Raw genomic sequence first — 11,500 nt, 5'->3', positions numbered from 1 at the left:
CGCTATTTATCAATAGTGGCACACACTAACGTTATTTATCAATAGTGGCACACACTAACGTTATTTATCAATAGTGGCACACACTAACGTTATTTATCAATAGTGGCACACACTAACGTTATTTATCAATAGTGGCACACACTAACGTTATTTATCAATAGTGGCACACACTAACGTTATTTATCAATAGTGGCACACACTAACGTTATTTATCAATAGTGGCACACACTAACATTATTTATCAATAGTGGCACACACTGTTATTTATCAATAGTGCCGTTCATTTCTCAAACAGCAGACGTTATTGTGCACAGTAATGTTATTTATCAATAGCGCCCTACATAAGCCAAACTGCAGACGTTATTTATAACTGCAAAACGGTGAATGGATTTAATGTAACACTGTTGGGGTCTTAGGGTTAGGCACCACCAGGGGGGTCTTAGGTTTAGGCACCACCAGGAGGTCTTAGGGTTAGGCACCACCAGGGGGTCTTAGGGTTAGGCACCACCAGGGGGTCTTAGGGTTAGGCACCACCAGGGGGTCTTAGGGTTAGGCACCACCAGGGGGTCTTAGGGTTAGGCACCACCAGGGGGTCTTAGGGTTAGGCACCACCAGGGGGTCTTAGGGTTAGGCACCACCAGGGGGTCTTAGGGGTTAGGGATAGGTACAGAGAGGGTTCTTTGTGTTAACACTAAATAATAAGGCTTTAACGTTAAATAGCGATAAGCGACAAACGGATTAGCAGCAACACCGTGCGGTATTATTCGCAGACGCCATTTTCAGATGGATCCTCTCAGCCAACTTCCTTCATCACGGCCCCTAAGGGTTCCCCAACCTGCTATACCCAAGACAGGCCCTCTTTATGGAGGCATCAATTACTAGTTGCCGGGATCTGAGTTACCTTCTCATGCAGCCTCCGCATCACTTCCTGTGTGACGAGACTTGGGCTCCATTCACACTTGCAACACATTAGCGCTTTTACTCAGGCAATTTTTGCAAAAATAAAAAAAACCCGCCATTCACACTTGGCAATTTTCTCATGTTTGCATTTAGCGCTTCTATAGCACTTAACGCCATCGCCAGAAAATCGCCTGAAAATGGTGCAGGCTACACATTTGCGTTTGGCGATTTGCATTAGTCGCCAGCGATTAATGCAAATCACCCAAGTGAAAACTGGCCCATAGGGTATTATTGCACTAGCGCTTTAAAGAGCACTTGCCAAAATCGCCGGCAAAATGGTGTAGTGTGAATGGGCCCTAATGCCTGTGGCCACAGAAGAGAGGGGACTCTGGACCTGCTGTAGCAGGAGAGCTTCCCTACACAGCGGCCTCCATTTACAGGACATGTGATGTAAAGGAACTTGTAATAAAAAAATATAAGCATTAGAAAATTCTCCACATTCATAAAGTTTCCTGAATAAGAGTAAAGGTTAATAAGTGTAGTAACATGGAAAACTCATTAACCTTCCTGGCGGTAAGCCCGAGCTGAGCTCGGGCTATGCCGCGGGAAGGCACCGCTCAGGCCCCGCTGGGCCGATTTGCATATTTATTTGCTACACGCAGCTAGCACTTTGCTAGCTGCATGTGCAATCCTATCGTCGCCGGTACCCACCAATATCCGCCGCGCCGAAGCCGCCCCCCCCCTCCCCCCTCCCCCTTCCCCAGACGCTGCCTGGCCAATCAGCACTGAGGGGTGGATCGGAGTTCCCTTTGATGTCAAGGACGTCAGTGATGTCATCCCGCCCGTCGCCATGGCGGGGGAAGCCCTCCAGGAGATCCCATTCTTTGAACGGGATCTTCTGATCTCCGATGGCGATCGGAGGGGCTAGGAGGATGCTGCTGAGCACAGCTACAAGTCACAAGGCCCCCCTGTAAAAACAGGGCCCCATTGATGGCCACACCCCTTCCCTTGGTGACCCTCACAGCCTGGGGGCCAATCTTATAAAGGTCAAAAAACCAGTGTGGCCATCAGAAGCACCACACCCGTAACATGTGTAGCCACAGAACACCTGATCAGGAGTACCAGAGGGAGGGGAAGTTTAGTAGCTGAGGGCTCCTCCACACCTCAGGGCCCCACTGCAGACACAGGTACTGCTCCCCCATAGTTACACCCCTGGCTGTATAGTCACACATACAGTATAACACAATCACCACACCCCTCACCAGCAGAGCTGCTCACCTGACACCAGGCTTACTGACTCACACCTAGAGTAAGGACCTCCTCCCACCCCCTATTTATACCTGCAACTAACAGACCCGCCCACCCAACCTGACTCCTCCCATTCACTGTTTCCAGGCTGCAATCACCAGCAGAGCTGCTCACCTGACACCAGGCTTACTGAGTCACACCTAGAGTAAGGACCTCCTCCCACCCCCCTATTTATACCCACCACTAACAGACCCGCCCACCCAACCTGACTCCTCCCATTCACTGTTTCCAGGCTGCAATCACCAGCAGTGCTGCTCACCTGACACCAGGCTTACTGAGTCACACCTAGAGTAAGGACCTCCTCCCACCCCCCTATTTATACCCACCACTAACAGACCCGCCCACCCAACCTGACTCCTCCCATTCACTGTTTCCAGGCTGCAATCACCACAACCCTCACCAGCAGTGCTGCTCACCTGACACCAGGCTTACTGACCTCACACCTAGAGTAAGGACCTCCTCCCACCCCCTATTTATACCTGCAACTAACAGACCCGCCCACCCAACCTGACTCCTCCCATTCACTGTTTCCAGGCTGCAATCACCAGCAGAGCTGCTCACCTGACACCAGGCTTACTGAGTCACACCTAGAGTAAGGACCTCCTCCCACCCCCCTATTTATACCCACCACTAACAGACCCGCCCACCCAACCTGACTCCTCCCATTCACTGTTTCCAGGCTGCAATCACCAGCAGTGCTGCTCACCTGACACCAGGCTTACTGAGTCACACCTAGAGCAAGGACCTCCTCCCACCCCCCTATTTATACCCACCACGAACAGACCCGCCCACCCAACCTGACTCCTCCCATTCACTGTTTCCAGGCTGCAATCACCACAACCCTCACCAGCAGTGCTGCTCACCTGACACCAGGCTTACTGACCTCACACCTAGAGTAAGGACCTCCTCCCACCCCCCTATTTATACCCACCACTAACAGACCCACCCACCCAACCTGACTCCTCCCATTTACTGTTTCCAGGCTGCAATCACCACAACCCTCACCAGCAGAGCTGCTCACCTGACACCAGGCTTACTGAGTCACACCTAGAGTAAGGACCTCCTCCCACCCCCCTATTTATACCCACCACTAACAGACCCGCCCACCCAACCTCACTCCTCCCATTCACTGTTTCCAGGCTGCAATCACCACAACCCTCACCAGCAGAGCTGCTCACCTGACACCAGGCTTACTGACTCACACCTAGAGTAAGGATCTGCTCCACCCCCCTATTTATACCCACCACTAACAGACCCACCCACCCAACCTGACTCCTCCCCATTCACTGCTTCCAGGCTGCAATCACCAGCAGAGCTGCTCACCTGACACCAGGCTTACTGACCTCACACCTAGAGTAAGGATCTGCTCCACCCCCCTATTTATACCCACCACTAACCGACCCGCCCACCCAACCTGACTCCTCCCATTCACTGTTTCCAGGCTGCAATCACCAGCAGTGCTGCTCACCTGACACCAGGCTTACTGACCTCACACCTAGAGTAAGGATCTGCTCCACCCCCCTATTTATACCCACCACTAACAGACCCGCCCACCCAACCTGACTCCTCCCATTCACTGTTTCCAGGCTGCAATCACCAGCAGGAGAGCTGCTCACCTGACACCAGACTTACTGACCTCACACCTAGAGTAAGGATCTGCTCCACCCCCCTATTTATACCCACCACTAACAGACCCGCCCACCCAACCTGACTCCTCCCATTCACTGTTTCCAGGCTGCAATCACCAGCAGGAGAGCTGCTCACCTGACACCAGACTTACTGACCTCACACCTAGAGTAAGGATCTGCTCCACCCCCCCTATTTATACCCACCACTAACAGACCCGCCCACCCAACCTCACTCCTCCCATTCACTGTTTCCAGGCTGCAATCACCACTGGAGAGCTTGTCAATGAGATGCAATAAGTGCAGCTTGCATAGAAAGTTAATGCAAGTTGTATTCAGCGTGGACATAGCGAAAACGCTAGCGTTTTGCTGCTAATGGAAATCTATGGGCCGCAGGAAAAAACGCATATTAAAAAAAAGGCCTATGGCTCTATTTCCCATCACCCTTGTGGTAAGAGATTGGTTACCGCTATATTACCGCCAGTGGTAATTTCCACATTTTTCCCACATTCACTAAAAATTTTGTGTGCGTAATTACATAGTAATCATGCGGAAACCATATGTAAAAAAGTGGCATAAAAATGTGTAAAATAAAGTCCAGCAAACACAGCGCTCCAGGCTCCAGACTCCATTTCAGTCAATGGAAAGCGAAATATATCACTAATGCTACGTACACACATGCGACAATGATCGTTCGTTGTGAACGATAAACAAACTTTTAATTGATGAAAGAACGACCTGAGTAAAGTTAGTTTTTAAATGTGTGTAACGATCTGATCGTTAGAACGAACGTTACATCACAGAAAGCAACTATTGCGCCTGCGCATAAAAATGAGAAGTTTCAGGGAGAAATAGTGAAATGCGCATGTCAAGCCTGGTACGAACGATCGTTTCCAACGATGTACTACTTTTGCAAACGATCGTCGTTGGTTAAAATCCGCCGAGACAGAACTTTCTTTTGTAGCGATTTGGCTCGTTCGTCGTTTGCCTTAATAGTCGGTGGTTCGTTTTTTGTAACGATCGTCGTTGGTAAAGATCGGGGAACGATCGTTACAAACGACTATAGTCGCATGTGTGTACGCACCTTAAGTACTAGTAGGTGATATAAAATCACTAGTTAAGATTTTAGAAATAAGGAACCCCTTTTTTTGTGAATTTTGTTTTGTTGCGGTAATTTTGCGGACCTTTACCGCACTTTTCACGCATGCGGGTAAACAAGGCATATAATTTTACACATGCTGTAAAGAACCATGCGTAAAATTTGGTGAATGTCAAGATGGCCTTATTTCAGTCGGGAACTTACCACAAGTGCATTTACACATGCGGAAAATGATTGTGAATAGGGCCCAATTGTGTTTTATATGCGTGTGTTTTAAAAAAAAAAACGCTGGCTTTGCTGCATTTAATGCAAAAATGCATAAAAAACGCACATAATGAAAGTCAATGGGAATGCAATGGTATACGTTTTCCATGCGTTTTTATGTGCGTTTTTTTCCCAACAAAAATTGTTTTGTGAGGTATTTCCGCTTCCTGTTGTCTTCCTAGTGATTTGCATAAATTGAAATATAAAAACGCATTAAAAATGCATAAACAAAAGGCATATGCGTCTTGTATATGCGAACCGCAAATGCATTAAAGCGCACGCAAAATGATTGGAAAACGCATCTGCGGTAAAAAAAAAAACGCAAGCGCACCAAAAATGCAATAAAAACGCACAAAAACCGCACCCAACATAAAATGAAAACATGATATAAAAGGCAGCGTTTCATGTTTGTTCCAACGCAGACTAACGCACAGCAATACAACGTCTGTGCGACATTCACAGTGCACTTGTTGCGTTGTGTGTAACGTGTAGCAATATTTAGACAGATGTAGCAATACATCTGCTGCGTTATGATGTGTGTTGCACATGCTCAGTAATGTTTTGTTTTTTTAAGGCTGCTTACACACAGGGACGTTACAGGCAAACGTTAGTGCGCCTGTATTGTTCCCCCAACGCACAGCAATGTAACACAAGTGGGCTGTTCACACAGCCCACGTTGCGTTACATGCAACGCTGCACGTTCTCCAGAAAGTGCAGCATGCTACGGCGTTGGAGCGGCTATAGCCGCGTTAGACTGTTTGCACATGCGCAGTGGGGGGCGGAGAGGAGGCGGGGAGAGCCAGCTACAGTAGCCGCGCACATGGCTACTTAATATTCACTGCACTGGCGGCCGCTGATTGGCCGGCGGGACCACATGATGCGGAGTGTCTCGCTCCGCATCACGTGGTCCCGCCGGCCAATCAGCGCCACTCTGGGAGACCTTATAGGACTCGAGCCGCCTAACGCGGCTCACTCTACCGTCGGCTCTTGCAGCACCATACGTTGTGTTAGGTGCACGTTATGCGACCTTAACGTGCCACCTAACACAACGTCTTGGTGTGCAAGAAGCCTAAATGTAACGCATGCGCCGTTTTCATTCCATCACTGTGCGACGAAAATAGTGCACCAAACGCAGGGCTAAAAAACGTCCAAGTTATAGTCTTTCAGTGTGTTGCATTAGGAAAACGTTATGCGACCAAAACGCAACATCCCTCTGTGAGAGAGGCCTTAGGGCCTTTTTCCACTACCTTGCGATTCGTGATTTGATTCTGATCGCAAATCGCAAGGTACATTAAACTCATGGAAACTGCAGCAGCAATTTCCATTAGTGCGATCCGATTGAGATGCCATTTTGGTCAAAGCGCAATCGTCGTCCTGTTGCGTTTTGTATGCGATTGAGCTGTACTATAATGAGTAGAGAAGCTAGTAGTAGTAGTAGTAGTAGTAGTAGTAGTAGTAGTAGTAGTAGTAGTAGTAGTAGTAGTAGTAGTAGTAGTAGTAGTAGTAGTAGTAGTAGTAGTAGTAGCAGCAGTAGCAGCATTTTATAGTGGAAAAGAGCTAGTTGTGATTGGCCAGACTCCAAACAGGATATGTTTTGCATTACATTTGTATGCCAGTTCAAATAGTGCAGACGAGGTATGATCAATGATATGCAAATACTTCAGATTTTATGCAAATTCATGTAGATTTGTATGCAAATATATACAGTTTGAAAATGGACCAATGGAGTCCCACCCAGGTTTAAATTGATTGGTTCAATTTCAAGCTGCAAATATTTGCATAAAACGTACATAAATTTGCATGAACTGGAAAGTATTTGCATCTCATCCCTCCTGCAGAGTAGTGCTGGCTGGTGAAATGCTATCTATATGGGAATGTCTGCAGCTGGATCAGATGCTGGGGATTTACATAACTCCGCCTCCAGACTGCATAAATTACTGTAAAATTAACATCGCATTTGCATACAACTGGTATTAGTAACATCTCATTAACCAACTGCAGTGCAGAGAAACTGCAGCAACTGTGATACACACGTTCAACTATGATTGGCCAATCCCTGACCAATTTTCCCCCCTCCATGTAGTGTGGGGGTTCACCTACCCACTCTGCTCATAGTATTCGATATCTGATGACCCTGATACTACATGGATGTGGGAAAATTGGTCAGGGATTGGCCAATTATAATTGTAAATGTGTAGCAGGCTTTAAGGCAGTGAGAACAACCAATCAGGTGTACTCTGTGCAATGAAAGGCTCTGATTGGCTGTCCTGGGCTCAAACTGTGTCCCACTCTCCATGCTCCCGTTTTGCTAACTTAAAGACCCCACTAACGATACAATTTCCAGAACGATTGATCGTCCGACTTGGCCATTGCAATTGATTGGAAACGATAGATCGCGGGCCACCTGGAAGGGCAAAATGATAACCAATCCGATCCAACCAAAGGAATCGTTTCCAAGATTCAGATCCACAAAGTGATTGATAAAATGACAAAACGATTGATAGATCAATTATTCGTCAGCGATTCACACGATAAACGGCACCTCATCTGATCGGTCATTCAGGAGATTGTACCAGTAAGGCCCTGTTCACACCTAAAATCACAAAACGCTAGCGATTACCTCTAGCGTTTTGTGGGAGTGATTTTTCTGCGATTATCATGAAGAATCACTGGACACAGTAGCGTTTTGGGAGCGATCGCGATTAGTGGTTCTATACATGCTAATCGCGATCACTCAAGAATTGCCGCCAAAACGCTGCAGGTAAAGCATTTGCGATTATCACTAATCGCAAAACCCCCACGATCGTGGTAGTGAGAACACTGCCATTGGATAACATTTGCTATGTGTTTTTAAAAACCGCTAGGTGAGCAGGAATTGCGCCATTCCCGCTCAGATGTGAACGGGGCCTAAAAGGCACCCTTAGAGCTCACTGACAGTACAATTTTCAGCAAAGCATTGTCAAGGCGATCAGATAAATGCGATTGGCAGGCAATTAACCTTGTGGATATCCCAAATCAGCTGTGAATGCTTTTAATATCGGTCAATCGAAAAAAACAAACCCTTTTTTTATAATTAGTTGAGATGGAAAAGAAGTACAGATTGGTTCGTTGATGGTGAAACAATCGATGTATTACCACATTTATCTGATCACTTTCAGAGATTGTACCTTAAAGGAGTTATCAGGCTAAAGTACCGGGGGCTTCCTCCAGCCCTAAGCTCCCAGCATGTCCCGCGCTGCAGCTCCGTCCCGGTCCCCGGCGATGACATCAGGGTGACCTCCAGGTCGGCCTGTACTGCGCCTGCACAAGCGCCGCTGTCAATCACCGCCACGTGGGCCGGAGCGGACTGCGTAGACCAGGACGGAGCTGCAGCGAACGGCTGCAGGGAGAGCTGCGGCGAGGGACATGCTGGGAGCTTGAGGCTGGAGGAAGCACGTAAGTAGCGCTTATTTTCTTACTTTAGCCTGATAACTCCTTTAAGAGCTTGTTCACTGTGAGCATTTCTGTTTTTTTTATACGCTGGCGATTTTAGAAACTGCCCTAAAAGTGCTCGTGCAATGAGTGTTCACATACGAGTGTTTCGATTGCTTTGCGATTGCAAAACCGATACCTGTACCATTTTCTGAGCGCTTTGGCTCAATGGAAAGTATAGTGAAATCGCAAAGTGCTTGGAAAAGCGCTTTGTATAGCGATTTCCGGAGCGCTTATATGAACACATTGTATTTATTAATTTCCGAGTCAAAGAGTTCACTTCCTGAGTAACGTCAGGAAGTGAAAATCTCATCGCTCATCAAAAGCGCTTTTCTAAGCTCAAATGCAGGGAAAGGGGCTTTTAGAAAGCTCACTAAATCAGTCAGTGCTTGCGATAGTGCTGGCGATTTATAATGGGAACAAGGCCTAAGGCTACTTGCACACCAAGACGTTGCGTTAGGTGCCACGTTAAGGTCGCACAACGTGCCCCTAACGCAAGGCCTGGTGCTCTTCGATGTGGACGTCAGAGTGAGCCGCGTTGTGCAGCTCACTCTGGCGTCAGTGATGCCGTGATGCGCACTCTTGGAGCATGCGGCATCACGTGGACCCGCCCGGCCAATCGCCGCACAGAGCGGCCGCACCAGGAAGTAAACACTGCACGTCACTGAGTGCAGTGAATATTAATTAGCCATGTGCCCGGCTGCTCTCCGCTCCTCCCCAACAGGACTGAGCATGTGCAAACAGTCTAACGCGGCTTAAGCCGCTCTAACGCCGTAGCATGCTTCACTTTCACTACAACGTGCAGCGTTACATGTAACGCAACGTGGGCAGTGTGAACAGCCCACTTGTGTTACATTGCTGTACGTTGGGGGAGCGTTACAGGCTGCACTAACGTGCGCCTGTAACGTCCCTGTGTGCAAGCAGCCTAAAGGTACGTACACACTTTCAATTATAATTGGCCAATCACTGACCTATTTTACCACCACTGTGTAGTAGTAACGGTTACTGACACAATCTGCTCATAGTATTTCATGTCTGCTGAACCTCATACTACACAGAGGTGGTTCATTCACTTTCATTAAAATCTAAAAAGTGAATCAATCACAAAGCGCTCAGAAAATCGCTTTTAGTGTGGATCCGGCGCAATTTTTGCGCGATTTCAGAGGGTAGCGATCAGCCAGTGATTGGTGGGTAATAGGGGGTTTTTCTTTGAAAAATGAAGGGAAAAGCGCTCAAAAATTGCTGCACTAAAAAATAAAAAAGCGAATTTGAAGCATTTACATACTTATGATAATCAAAATTGTGGCAGTGATAATACTAACTGGTAGGACATACACTCCCAATGAACAAGAAAATCGCGTACGTTAAAAAGGGGCGCTGGGAAAAAAGGGCACCGGGTTTTAAACGATAAACATGGATAACATTTAAAAATATAATGTACTATATTTCGTTTAAAAATAATGTTTTATAAAGTTATAAATCATTAAATAATGTGCATGAAATTGGCAATTGTGAAAACGTTAATCTTCCGTTTAAAAAGTGAAACGTATAATAACGTTTAAAAAAAATTAGTAAGTAACCCTCCCTGTACCTACCCCTAACCCCTAGACCCCCCTGGTGGTGCCTAACCCCTAGACCCCCGTGTTGGTGCCTGAACCTAAGACTCCCCTGATGGTGCCTAAACCTAAGACTCCCCTGATGGTGCCTAAACCTAAGACTCCCCTGGTGGTGCCTAAACCTAAGACCCCCCTGTTGGTGCCTAAACCTAAGACCCCCCTGTTGGTGCCTAAACCTAAGACCCCCCTGGTGGTGCCTAAACCTAAGACCCCCCTATGATAAGCATTAATAACGTGTGAAAAAAATAATGTGCTGTTTTTCATTTAAAAATAATGTTTTAAAAAAGATTGTACTGTTTTTCGTTTAAAAATAATGTTTAAAAAATTATAAATCATAAAATAATGTGTAATCATGAGAAGCAGTTATAAAACAGTAAAAGTCTCCGGGCGCCGCTTATAAAACGTTATTTTTCTCCGGCGCCCTTTTTTCCTGTCGGGCGCCCATTAAACAATATTTATTATAGGAGTGAATGGCGGCGCCCGATTTGTCCACTTGCCTCAGGCGCCCGAATTTACTGTTACCAAGAAAATCACATATTGATTATTATTAAATGTATCAAATTTTATGAATTTTAAAAAACTCCAATCATTAAAAATATATTAAAAATACATGGGATGGCCACCCGTCACGACTCAGCCACTCGAATCACCACACTCCACACAAGCAGGTACTCACCGGCATCTAACCCTAAGGCTGCTTCCACACAGAGACGTTACAGGCGCACGTTAGTGTAGCCTGTAACGCTCCCCCAACGCACAGCAATGTAACACAAGTGGGCTGTTCACACAGCCCACGTTGCGTTACATGTAACGCTGCACGTTCTCCGCAAAGTGCGGCATGCTACGGCGTTGGAGCGGCTATAGCCGCGTTAGACTGTTTGCACATGCGCAGTGGGGGGCGGAGAGGAGGCGGGGAGAGCCAGCTACAGTAGCTGCGCACATGGCTACTTAATATTCACTGCACTGGCGGCCGCTGATTGGCCGGCGGGACCACGTGATGTGGAATGTCTCGCTCCGCATCACGTGGTCCCGCTGGCCAATCAGCGCCACTCTGGGAGACCTTATAAGAATCGAGCCGCCTAACGCGGCTCACTCTACCGTCGGCTCTTGCAGCACCATATGTTGTGTTAGGTGCACGTTATGCGACCTTAACGTGGCACCTAACGCAACGTCTTGGTCTGCAAGTAGCCTAATAGCAGGAAAAATAGCTGAAAAAA

The sequence above is a fragment of the Hyperolius riggenbachi genome, chromosome 1, assembly GCF_040937935.1.
Source record: "Hyperolius riggenbachi isolate aHypRig1 chromosome 1, aHypRig1.pri, whole genome shotgun sequence".
Taxonomy (NCBI): Eukaryota; Metazoa; Chordata; class Amphibia; order Anura; family Hyperoliidae; genus Hyperolius; species Hyperolius riggenbachi.
This window is presented reverse-complemented; position numbering follows the sequence as displayed.